We start from the raw sequence: 12,535 nt of genomic DNA on the forward strand, positions 1-12,535 counted from the left end.
GACTTAACCATAGACCTTTTAATGAGAGAACAGTAGTGGGAACATAACATGTATAAACCAGGGGGTATAGGGGATTCAATAAAGGTTAGGCACTTACATATTCATTCAGTTGAGAAAAGATGGGTTTAACAAAATATAAAACACGAACAGCAGAACAAACAATACTGGTTGGCAAAATATAAAATGTACAAAATACAAAATGTCAAACAACAAGGAATATAGGGCCTAGGTACCTGGAGGAGGAAAGAGGGAAAACACAATGACCCCTTTCCACTGCAAAAAAAAAAATCTCCTTATCACTTCATTTACCACAGTTCAACCCAACTAGGACTTGAACTCAGATCTCCCATGGGGTAAACAGAAACTCTACCACACAGCCACCAGCACTGGTACTGTTCCAAGCTGCTAGGGGTCTTGACCTTCTAGGAATCCCTGCCTCATGTCAAGCTTCCTGGCCTCTTGCTGGGGGAGCTGGAAGCAGAGCTGGGAACCTCTCAGGTCACTGCTCAGCTTCTTGTTGGAGCTGGGAACCTCTGCTGCTGGCCACAGCCTCTCATAGGGGATCCTGGAGCCCAGTGGGGAGCCTCTCCTGCTGGCTGCAGGCCACGCTGCTGAGGGTCTAAGTGCTGCCTGCAGGTCCCCCTCCTTCAGGATCTTCTGGGGCAACTGCTCCCACCCCACTGGCCCAGCTCTTGCCAACTCTTTAAAACTCCTTCCTCGTGGTCCCTCACTCATCTCCCCTGAGTCAGCTGTGCTGCCCCTTTTATCTCCCTCCAGGTGACCCAAGAAGCCAATCAGGGGACATGGAGGGTGAGTCTCTGTGGCCTGATTGGTGAGGAAATGGAATCCCAAGTTCTCCAATCAGCTTTTACCCTTTCAAAACCCCTGGGCCAAATCACCACCAGCCACCCCATCACATCAGGCTAAGTAGATGTTGCCAGGTCTTTCCACAAAGCTGTCACAGGGGTGCATACAACATAAGAGGATGTGATATTTGATGTTGCGTCGCCCAATAGGACATAGACAGCACAGTCCATGAGACGGGCATCTTGGTGCCTAGAAGCATGGGACCTGGTGGGGAAAGGGGAGGGATTCAATTTTAGAATTAGGCTTGGTCAGCAGGTAGATGTAGAAAAAACAAGAGTAGAAGTCCCAGTACTGCAGACAATAGCATTGGTGAATTGTTAGGTGCTATTCTTCTCTTGGAGGCATTTTAATCTATTACAGCACAATAGGGGATAGTGCTGCCAAATGGGTTTGGTTTGGAGATGATATATTAAGCCAAGTCTGTCTCTCATCAAACCTCAAATACGCTAAAAGCTATTGCTAATTTGATTTATCTAGGATCTGGAGAAGAACATCAAATTTGCAAAACCATCAAGAATAGTGTTTAGAAGAAAAAATAAGTACAAGCTCTTACAGAATCATTGTCCTCCATGTTTCAAAAAGCCCATGTTTATCAATATCCCTCCTCCAATTGTAAATATATTACAGATATTTGTAAACATATTCTTCAATGCATAAATTATATTTTGTTTTTAAAAGTGTTGTGTATACTTATAATCCTCTGTTAATAAATGAAATGCTATTACTACAGGATTCTCTCTCTCTTCTCTCAAAAAATAGTGCGGTATTGCACTACACAAGGAGTGACCAAGATATGACCTTTGGGCCAAATCCAGCCTGTGGAGCCAAGTCATACAGACCACAGGACTCCCCATGGATCCAGAAATTTGGCAGTGGAAGAGCACTGGCAGTGTTAATTGCTATGTCTCCTGTGCACTGGATCTGGCCCACAAACTGGTTCTAGGCCACTCAACCAGCTCACAGGGCCAGATGAGCTGAGCACCACTACACTACACCTTTAAGGAGCTAGTATGCTCCACCCCAGAAGTGCTGTTACTTCATGTGTGCACACTATACAGTTCATAATTCTATAACCCGTTTTATAGCACCTGTTGCAAGATGCCTGCAACGGGTGCTATAAAAATAAAATGATTTTTGCAATTGTTAGGCAAGACAATGAATTATTTGAAAAAATCATATGAATCATTCAGACATAATAAAGATGCTTCCTTGGAACAACTTCAGACCTTCAGGTGCACTGGCAGGTGTATCACCATTTAAAATCGTAAGAAAAAGAATAAAGTCACCCCCCACAGGAAGGCTCACTGAATAAAAGGCATGGCAGATGACAGGAATCAGATGTCTTGCACAAAAAGTGAAAGTGATCATTTATTATTTGCTTTGCCTTCACCAATAGGTTAAAAAAAGAAAGAAAAAATAAAAGCAATCCCTTCTTTCTAAGTAGTTCCTCAGTTTCACTTTTTGCTATGAGCAAATGGCAGTTCATGTGGACAAAATGCATGAGTTACAATGATGTGGGAAGCTAAAAGCATGAGCATTTGCTGGTCACATGGTTAACAGATGTTGTATAGAGCACTAAAGTACTTACATACATACTTAATTTTACATTTTAGCAAGTACTAAAGAATTTGGTGATTTAGAGTCTAACATTTCAAGGGGATTTGGAAATACCACAGATTAGTCAATTAGACATGTAGCCAAGAACAAATCCACTCCAGTTATGACTATTTGGTTTAGTCAACTCCTCACTATGCTTCCCATAAATATTGCGATCAGATATTAAATTAGTAAATGTAAGGTGTATATCTATCAATATGCCTTTTATCGTAGCCATGCTCTTTATGTACAAATATCAGTTCTGTCACAAAAGACTCCAAAGTTCTCTCTTGTCCCTCCATTTTAAGCCAAATCAGGCTGTACTCAACAAGTAATACTGGTGGACTGATCTTTAAAGGATTCATTCGAACTGGGCCATGGTGTCATTGCTGTGGACAGGCCATTATAAAGAAATATGTCATGTTCTCAAGACGGATAGACTCAGGCTTGTCCTGCTTTCTAACAATGGCATTCCACAGTAAAGGATATCAGCCTGCCACCACCTCCTTCCCTCCATAATGGATTATATCCTAAGAATCCACTTTTTAAGTGCATCTCTTTGGGCATATCTATACATGCATATTCATGAGATCAAGCACTGGAGTTTATTGATCCTGGGCAAACATTTACATGTGTGCCTGGGATTTCAACAAACTGAGCTGAGTCGGAGCAGCCCTGGCTGGCAGGAGGCCTAGGGCCTCAGCCTGCCAGCAGCTACTCCTCCCTGGTTCAACGTGCTGTGGAGGGGCTGGTTGGGGCACAAGGGTGCTAGCTGGCAGGCAGCCCTGGCAATGAAGCATCTTTATGCCCCAGCCAGCCAGGGCAGTGTCTACATGTGCATTGCTGTGGACTTTTTTACTCCACAGCAGAATTGTATTTGTATTTATTTACAATTACAATCCTGCTGTGGAGTAAATTAATTTACTCCAGCTTAATAGTGGCACACATGTAGACTCGTCATGTTTACTGCACAGCTAATTAGTTTACTGCGCAGTAAACATCTCATGTAGACATGCCCTTTATGGAGAAATCCTATATAATTTAGCAGAGAATGATAACCTTCCAGTCATTTTTTTAACCGTTACAGAATTTAATGTCAACTCATAACCCTGCTCTAACATTTTATGCAATGACTCAAGAAGCAAAGAAAGGAGATTTCTCTGTTTTAAAGTACTTTCTTAGAACCCTATTACATTTCACTGGGACCTCTCCACTTGCCTGATACGATATAAAAAATATTAATTAAAATAAATGCAATGTACAAGTAATTAACACTGCATTAAACCATCACCACCACAGAAAACATTTTTCAGCTTGGTTCAATTATTCTCAACATGCTCTGACAAAGACATACAATTAGGGACAAAAGAAGTCTTGATGGACATTTGACAAGAGACATGGCTTTTTGCTCAGAATGTTTTCTATATCCTCAAGTTGAAATTTCCTTATGTCTGTTGCCAATAGCATCTGGTGGAGTTTGGCTTGGTTTGAGAGGATCTGAACTAAACTAGAGTTTAAAGTGATGTGTGTTCTAATAAAAAATATTTGTGACATGGACAAGCCTTTCTATCCATCTAATCCACCCCTCTTTCCACTTTGCCATGTTCAGTACTTAATGATGGGCTAGGGTTCTGGGCCTTGGGGATGTTTATTTTTTACACTAATTTGAATAAACACTTAGTATAATCCTCAGCAGCTTCAGGAAGGATCTAGATGATCTTTGTTATACGTGGCCAGGATCCACAAAGGCACTAGTCGCTACTTACAAGTAAAACTCCCTGTAGTCTAACAAAGGGAACACCAATATTTTTTTTGCATGAAACATTAGAGCAGTTGGCTGTGATACAGGCCTGATCCAAACCCCACTAAAATCAATGGGAGCTCTTCTAAGTACAGAAACAGTCTTTAACTTTAAGCATGAATAATCCCTGTAGAGACAGGAACCTAAGTCAGAGAATTTGAATTGGGATCTAGAGCTGAACTTTTTCCAACCTCATCTGTATTTGGATCTGAGTCTCATTACAGGAAGCCCCATCTGAGGGTGTGGACAGACATAACACTTAGAACATTGTAAATACACTAAATACCAAGGGTGCTTATACACATGCTCAGTGGTGTTGGGGGGAGGGGGGGTGGGAGGGCACATTAATTAGAGCAGTTCCTGGACAGCCACTTTAATTAAAATAGCTCACCGTCACATGTATTAAGCCCCTGCACATTTCAAAATGCCTGCAGGATGCTTTATCTACACTCATTCAACAAGGTTTAGATAAAGCGCCCCTGTGGCCATTTTGAAATGCACAGTGGCTTAATATATGTGACGAGTCAATGCTGGAGCATTCTAATTAGAACGTGAACAAGGATATCTATAGGGACACCAAGAGCCTAGATGGAGACACCATTTTAGACGACTTTAAACTTCCTGGACTGTTTCAAAAGCACACCAAGAAAATCAATTACTATTCTGAGCCAGTCCTCCTTGAACCAGTTCAATGTTATATGCAGACACAGAGCATTCTGTGCTTAGTGTCTGGTTAGTTCTCCAGACATCCCAACCTGCACTGCTTCTCACACAACCAAACCCATGCAGGACAACGGGGTTATACTCCAGGATGTAAACAGAATACTAGTGCCCAAAGATCTCTTGCCTGCAGGTGCCATTGTCTGCAGGGGTGGGGGGAAACAGAAAGCCTCTGTGTTAGTGTTATTACCCTGCTGGGGACCCTGGGTGGGGGTCCCAGGCTTATATGGTTTTTGGAGGTAGCCAGGTTTGGAGGGGGTGAGAGGGGTTATGGCCCCCCTGCTTGTGGTGAGTGGATGGTCACACCTGTAACAAACTCCTGAAAACTGCTGGGTGTCATGGAAGAGGAAACAGAGTCATTGCACAACAGGCACTTAATAAAACAGAATGGCTGTCAGTTCTGAACTCAGTGTGAAGTAGGCTAGCCTGCTAATTGCTCCTTGCCATCTGTGCTGCACTCCTGCAGCCAGCCCTATCCTGCAGGGTCCATCTTGCACACACATCTCTATACAATTGCTGGCAGTGTAAGTTACTTGAGTGGCTTTCTAGGGAAAGTCCTATTAAAGCTGCAGTGAGGCAGAGACTGTGGGAAGTCCCAAAGCAACCAGCCCCCAGAAGGAAGAAGCATAGACCCCCCCCAGAACCTCCTCCCCTAAAACACACATGCATGCACTCACACACGTACCTGGCCACCCCCTGTCTAAGAACAACCATGCAGAGTTGGGTAGTGTGCTGGCAAGTATAGCATGGGCTGGGCAGGCGAGGCAGGCAAGAAAACTGAAGCCTGGGCTATGGGTTGGGTGGAGAGCAGCAGTGGCAGCCCCAAGTTCACTAACAGGGAAGTGAAATTGGTTTTCCAGGGCAGGAAAGTGCCTTTCCAGGGCAGGGGTTGGAAAAGCCAGGTTGTTCTTGGAGGAAGGATGCAGTGCTGTAGCAAGTGGGAGGAGAGGTGAGCAAGACAACCACCCAGGGCGCCAAGGCGAAGGGACGCCAACAGACACCGCCCAGCTGGGGTGGGGCATGGACCAGAGCTGTGACCAAGTGGCTCATTTGGGGGGACATGGGGGTGGGGGGAGGGTAGCTCCCACTGCTGCATACATGCCCAGGCAAGCATGGGGGGGGCATGTTACCCATGGATCTATATCCAAGGCGAAGGCAAGCTGCTGCTGTGGGCTTTGTCCCATGTGCCAAACTTCCTTGCCCCAGTACTGGAAGGATGGAGGGCAAAGCGCCCAGACCCCTGGGAACCATAAGCAGGGGGCCTCTCAGTCCTCTCTCACCTGGCAACTCCTCTACTCCAACGCCCTGCCCAAATCCATGTCTTCTTCCCCCTTCTAGAGGAATCCTGGAGGAACTCCAGGCACTGAGCCCTGGAAGGCACGATGGTCTGGGTGCTCTGCCACCCCCGATGGCATTTTGGCAGCAACACAATACCCAAAAGGTGAGGGTTCTACTCAGAACCCTTAGCAGTGTACGTGTGGACACTTCTTATTCATAGATGTTAGGGTCGGAAGGGACCTCAGTAGATCATCGAGTCCGACCCCCTGCATAAGCAGCAAAGAGTGCTGGGTCTAGATGACCCCAGCTAGATACTCATCTAACCTCCTCTTGAAGACCCCCAGGGTAGGGGAGAGCACCACCTCCCTTGGGAGCCCGTTCCAGACCTTGGCCACTCGAACTGTGAAGAAGTTCTTCCTAATGTCCAATCTAAATCTGCTCTCTGCTAGCTTGTGGCCATTGTTTCTTGTAACCCCCGGGGGCGCCTTGGTGAATAAATACTCACCAATTCCCTTCTGTGCCCCCGTGATGAACTTAAAGGCAGCCACAAGGTCACCTCTCAACCTTCTCTTGCGGAGGCTGAAAAGGTCCAGTTTCTCTAGTCTCTCCTCATAGGGCTTGGTCTGCAGGCCCTTGACCATACGAGTTGCCCTTCTCTGGACCCTCTCCAGGTTATCCGCATCCTTCTTGAAGCGCGGCGCCCAGAATTGCACGCAGTACTCCAACTGCGGTCTGACCAGCGCCCTATAGAGGGGAAGTATTACCTCCCTGGATCTATTCGTCATGCATCTGCTGATGCACGATAAAGTGCCATTGGCTTTTTTGATGGCTTCATCACACTGCTGGCTCATGTTCATCTTGGAGTCCACTAGGACTCCAAGATCCCTTTCCACCTCTGTGCCACCCAGTAGGTCATTCCCTAGGCTGTAGGTGTGCTGGACATTTTTCCTCCCTAGGTGCAGCACTTTGCATTTCTCCTTATTGAACTGCATCCTGTTGTTTTCTGCCCACTTGTCCAACCTATCCAGGTCTGCCTGCAGCTGTTCCCTGCCCTCCGGCTTGTCCACTTCTCCCCATAGCTTTGTGTCATCTGCAAACTTGGACAGAGTACATTTGACTCCCTTGTCCAAGTCGCTGATGAAGACATTAAAGAGTATCGGTCCAAGGACCGAGCCCTGCGGGACACCACTGCCCACACCCTTCCAGGTCGAGACCAACCCATCCACCACGACTCTTTGGGTGCGACCCTCTAGCCAGTTTGCCACCCACTGGACTGTGCAGTCATCCACATCACAGCCTCTTAGCTTGTTCACCAGTATGGGGTGGGATACCGTCACGAAGGCCTTCCTGAAGTCTAAGTATACGACATCCACCCCTCCTCCTTTGTCCAGGCGTTTCGTAACCTGGTCATAGAAAGAGACTAGATTGGTCAGGCACGATCTGCCCGCCACAAACCCGTGCTGGTTTCCCCTCAGCATAATTTGCCCTGCCGGGCTCTCACAAATGTGAGCCTTGATAATTTTTTCAAAGACTTTACCAAGGATGGAGGTGAGACTGACCGGCCTATAGTTGCCCGGGTCCTCCTTCCTCTCCTTTTTGAAAATGGGGACCACATTAGCCCTTTTCCAGTCCTCTGGGACTTGGCCCGTGCGCCACGAGCGTTCGAATATTCCTGCCAGTGGCTCTGCAATGATGTCGGCCAGTGCCTTCAGCACCCTCGGATGGAGCCCATCCGGGCCTGCCGATTTAAAGGCATCCAGTTCTTCCAAATGACTCTGCACCACCTCAGGATCTACGTATGGAAGTCTGGCGCCCTGCTGCTGCCTCTCTACAACCCCAGTGAGAGACTTGTCGTGCCCCTCACTTAGGAACACTGAGGCAAAGAACTCATTGAGGAGTTCAGCCTTGTCCCCCCTATCTGTCACCAATTGTTTCTGCCCATTTAGCAGTGGTCCTATTCCTCCCTGGGCCTTCCTTTTACTCCCAATATATCTATAAAACAATTTCTTGTTGTCTTTTACTTGGGTTGCCATCCTCAGCTCCATGGTAGCTTTGGCCCGCCTAACTGCCTCCCTACAAGCACGAGCAGAGGAGGGATATTCATCTTTAGTGATCTCACCCTGTTTCCACTTTTTATGTGCTCCCCTTTTGGCCCTTAGGCTGCCCTGGATTTCTCTGGTCAGCCAGGGAAGCCTCCTGGCCCCTTTCCCTTTTTTGCCTCGCTCGGGGATCGTCTTGCTTTGTGCCCGAAGGATCATTTCCTTTAGGCACAGCCACCCTTCTTGGGCTCCCATCCCTTCAAAACTCCTACTCTGCAGTACGTCCTTGACTAATCGCCTGAGTGCATTGAGATCAGCTTTCCTAAAGTCTAGCACTTTCACCCTACTAGTTACCTTACCCACTCGCCGTCTTACGTTGAATTCTATTATTAGGTGATCACTGTCTCCCAAATGGCTACCGATCTGGAGGTCCCCTATCATGTCATCCCCTGTTGCCAATACCAGATCCAGTATGGCATTCCCCCTAGTGGGACCATGCACCTCCTGTGTCAGGTGGAGGTCCTGTATACAGGTTAGAAACCTGCGTGAGCAATGGGACCTTGCTGTCTGCGTCTCCCAGCAGATGTCCGGGTAGTTTAGGTCCCCCATGTCTACCGCCTCTTTAGCTTTTATGGTCTCCGAGAGTTGCCTCAGGAGCCCCGCATCTATTTCTTCCCCTTGGTGTGGGGGTCTGTAGCAGACCCCTACCACCAAATCCCTTTCTCCTTGCCCCCCATGTAGCCTAACCCACAATCCTTCTACTTCCTCAACCTCGGATTCTGTCTTGATGAGGGTTGATGTATATTGCTCACTGACATAAAGTGCAACCCCCCCCCCCCCTTTCTTCCCCGACCTGTCCTTTCTATACAATCTAGAGCCCTCAATATGTACCGCCCAGTCATGGGATGAATCCCACCAGGTCTCTGTTAGCCCCACTAAGTCATAGGTGTTTAGTGCAAGCAGGAGTGCTAATTCATCCTGCTTGTTCCCCATGCTCCTAGCATTAGTATATAGGCACTTGAGCCCTGTGACTGGTGCCTTTGCTGCCCCCCCGCTCCGAGTCCCAAGGGGCCCATTGTTTCTTACCTTCTTGTTTCTTACCTGTGCTGTAGTGCTGGTCTCCCCATGGCTTTCAGGTTTCCAATGTTCTCCTTCTTCAGGCTGGACTGTCCTTGTGGGTGCCACATGGTTTGGTGGTCCACAACTTCCCCCGCCCTCGTACTCCCCTCCCCCCGACGAGCCTAGTTTAAAGCCCGCCGGAGGAGATCCTATCTATCTTGATAGGATCTTGAGATCCTATTCTATCTTGGGGCAACTGTGAACTGGTTCCCAATTAGTGACATTCTTGGAATGATTCAAGTATTACGTCTCTCCACACCCTGAATGTCTTTCTGGGTACTTCTGTAACCCCCACTGCCACAATATCTGTGCACCTCCTATCTGTAATGTATTAGTCCTCACAGCACTTGTGACAGAGAAAGATTATCTCCTATTTACAGACTGAGGCACAGAGGGAAGAAGTGAGCTGCCGAAGGTCATACAGGAAATCACTTGATGAAACAGGGCATCAAACGCAGTTCTCAAAAGTCCCAGGCTAGTGCCTCAGTCACTGGAACTGCATTTCCTACATAAGGTCACCAAATAGTGTCCAGGATTTTTATTTCAGCCCATTCATAAATATAATAAGATTCTGCCAATTTTGAAACAACCAGAAAGTACCACTGTACAGATAGCAATAACCACATTTATCGTATCAAGATCTTACCTTACTCCCACTGAAGTCAAAATAATTTTTACAGCTGACTTTGGTGGAACCAAGGGTCAGGCCTCTCAGGCATATTTTGCTATGAAAGTGACAGGGTGCGTGAGCATGCAGCCTCAATCATTTGAGATTTAGTGAAGGATCTATTAATCCTGCTGGGGTGTATACACACACACACACACACACACACACCAGGATTAATGGATCTTTCATTAAATCTCAAATGATTGAGGCTGAGCATTAATCAAGCACTACTGAGCTGTGTAATGTTATCCTTAGTTTTAATTAGTCAGATTTCCTCAGAGGCCTTTGGCTTCAGGTTATGGAAGAAAGGTACAATATCAATAAATCCTAACTGTTACATGACTAGCATTTTTTGTTTTGTTTTTTTAAATACATTCTTCTTTTCCTTCAGTTAGAACTCCCTATTTAGGTCACTTGCAAACCAGAACAACATTGTTCAACTAAAGCAGGGGTTGTTAACTGGGGATACACACACCCCTGGGGGGACTTGGGAAGGCTGTCGAGGGTACGGGCAGGCGGGGACAGAGCACCGCCACCTACCACCCTGCACCACCACCTCACAGGAGCAGGACTGGGGTGGGGCAAGGGCAGCGGTGATCCTCTGTGCCGCCACCGCCATCCATGACCCTGTGCTATCACCACTCCATGTCCAGCCATGTGCCACACTCCCCCCAACCCCCACTCTGGGTCTGGCTGCGCACCACACCCCCCTCCCCACCCTGTGTTTGGCCGCCAGGAGTACACTTACTAAAAAAAGGTTCAAAACCCCTGGACTAAATAAATTTCAGATTTTGAAAACACAAACCATAATGGGCAGAAGCCAGAAGGCAAAACAAACTCTTTCTATTTGTTTTTAGATGAAGCTGAGCTTGTGCAGGTAATCACATAACTCCAAGGGCTGAGGCTTTAAGTTTCATGAATCTTGGTGCTTGTGACAAGTGTGTAAAGACTGACATTCAGAATGGACAGGATGCTATGCAAATCCCACAATGGCTTTCACTGGATGTGGTGTGGCCTTTCACCCACAGAAGCTGTCTAGTCCACTCAACATCATCCAGTCAAAACCAGGTCATTCTGCCTGGGTGTTTTGCAAACCACTTAACTTGCAGCTAGTTGTCAAATAAAGGACAAGCCACTCAGCAGTTTCTTGTAGCTTTTACTTCAAAGGGCATTGCTTCTCCAGTAAGCCAGAGTTCATCAGCAGCTCCACACAGCTGATGGGAGAAGTGGTATCCTCTGAAACGGAAGCTGTAGCAAACATCTGAAGCAACTCAGCAGTTCCATGCACTGTTTGCTGCTGCTCTGTACACCCCACAACTGACTTACAAACACTACCTTCAAAGGGCAGGAGGAACCTAACCCTGCAAAGTATTCAGCTTTTTCTGTAGTTACTACCATTGTCCTTCCCTAGCAGCTGCGTCATATTCTAGCAGCTCAAAACCATTCACACCTCGGGGCAAGTGTCACCTTTTTGTTCAATTTGCCCAGCAAGCAACACAAAGAGATCCTGGCCTGTTCTTAGGTTTCTAAAGCACCATAGTATTATAAATAAGGGGGGTAGGATCCATATTATTAGCTGCGTTGACAGATGGACAAGCTGAAAGCACAGAGGAAAGATGACTTTTTTAAGGCATTCTTGTTCTGTGCAGATAAGAGTGGAACTGATAAGCCCTGATTTGCAGGCCCCTTCTCCAACAAGTAGGAAGGTGACAACCCAGTCTGCTTTGCTGTGGAAGCTGTGTGGTATCTATGACCTATGAATTGAGCTGGGGTACCAGTTTTTCACCGCCCCCCCACCCCCAAGCAATTTTTGATAGAGGCTTTTGATAGAATCCCAATTAAAACTCCAACTTCAGTGCTCATATGTGGAAAGGGAAAACTTATGTTACATTTTTATCATCACTATATGCTAACTCAGGTGCCTAGTTAGATCAACCTCTGCTTAAGCAAGGACAGACACAGCAGCCTCTTTGCTAGGGTGCATTATAAATAGAGATCCAGGTTTTCCATTTCCCATGGAAAAATGGAGAAAACACAAATTTCCCTCTTTACTGAAGGAAAATGCAGATCTCATTTTAACAGATAAACCTGCAGATCTTGCAGTTTTGCAAAGAGCTCTCTGCAGGCTAGCAGAGTTCCAGCCTGCAAAGGGTTGGGAGGGAGTGGGAAGAAGGCTATCAGGCAGGGGGTGCCATGTAAATGTATATATACACATGGAAACCAAACAGCCTGGAGAGCAACTCCTGTAGGTAAGTAGGAGGGAGTGGGGATTGAGGCCCCCATAGGGAGGGAGGGAGTTGGGTGAGCTGGGGCTGGTGCATGAGGCTTGGGGCCCAGGGTCACAATGCCTGGCTGCAGGGCCCTGGCAGGGAGCAGGACGGGGCCGCAGGTGGCTCATCCAGGGGTAGGGCTGCCTCCCCACCACTGCGTGCACTCCTGGGAAACATG

The 12,535-nt window shown here is 47.0% G+C and overlaps 1 long non-coding RNA gene across 1 annotated transcript in view; it reads right to left on the reverse strand.

The window, feature by feature from the left end:
* Window positions 1-12,535, reverse strand: part of LOC109282328 (uncharacterized) — a 192,683-nt gene continuing 180,148 nt past the window's right edge. The window contains exon 10 of the long non-coding RNA XR_009459901.1: window positions 1-1,071. This is a non-coding gene — a long non-coding RNA (uncharacterized LOC109282328). The remainder of the gene's footprint in view (window positions 1,072-12,535) is intronic.

The sequence above is a fragment of the Alligator mississippiensis genome, chromosome 2 (genome assembly GCF_030867095.1).
Source record: "Alligator mississippiensis isolate rAllMis1 chromosome 2, rAllMis1, whole genome shotgun sequence".
Lineage (NCBI taxonomy): Eukaryota > Metazoa > Chordata > Crocodylia > Alligatoridae > Alligator > Alligator mississippiensis.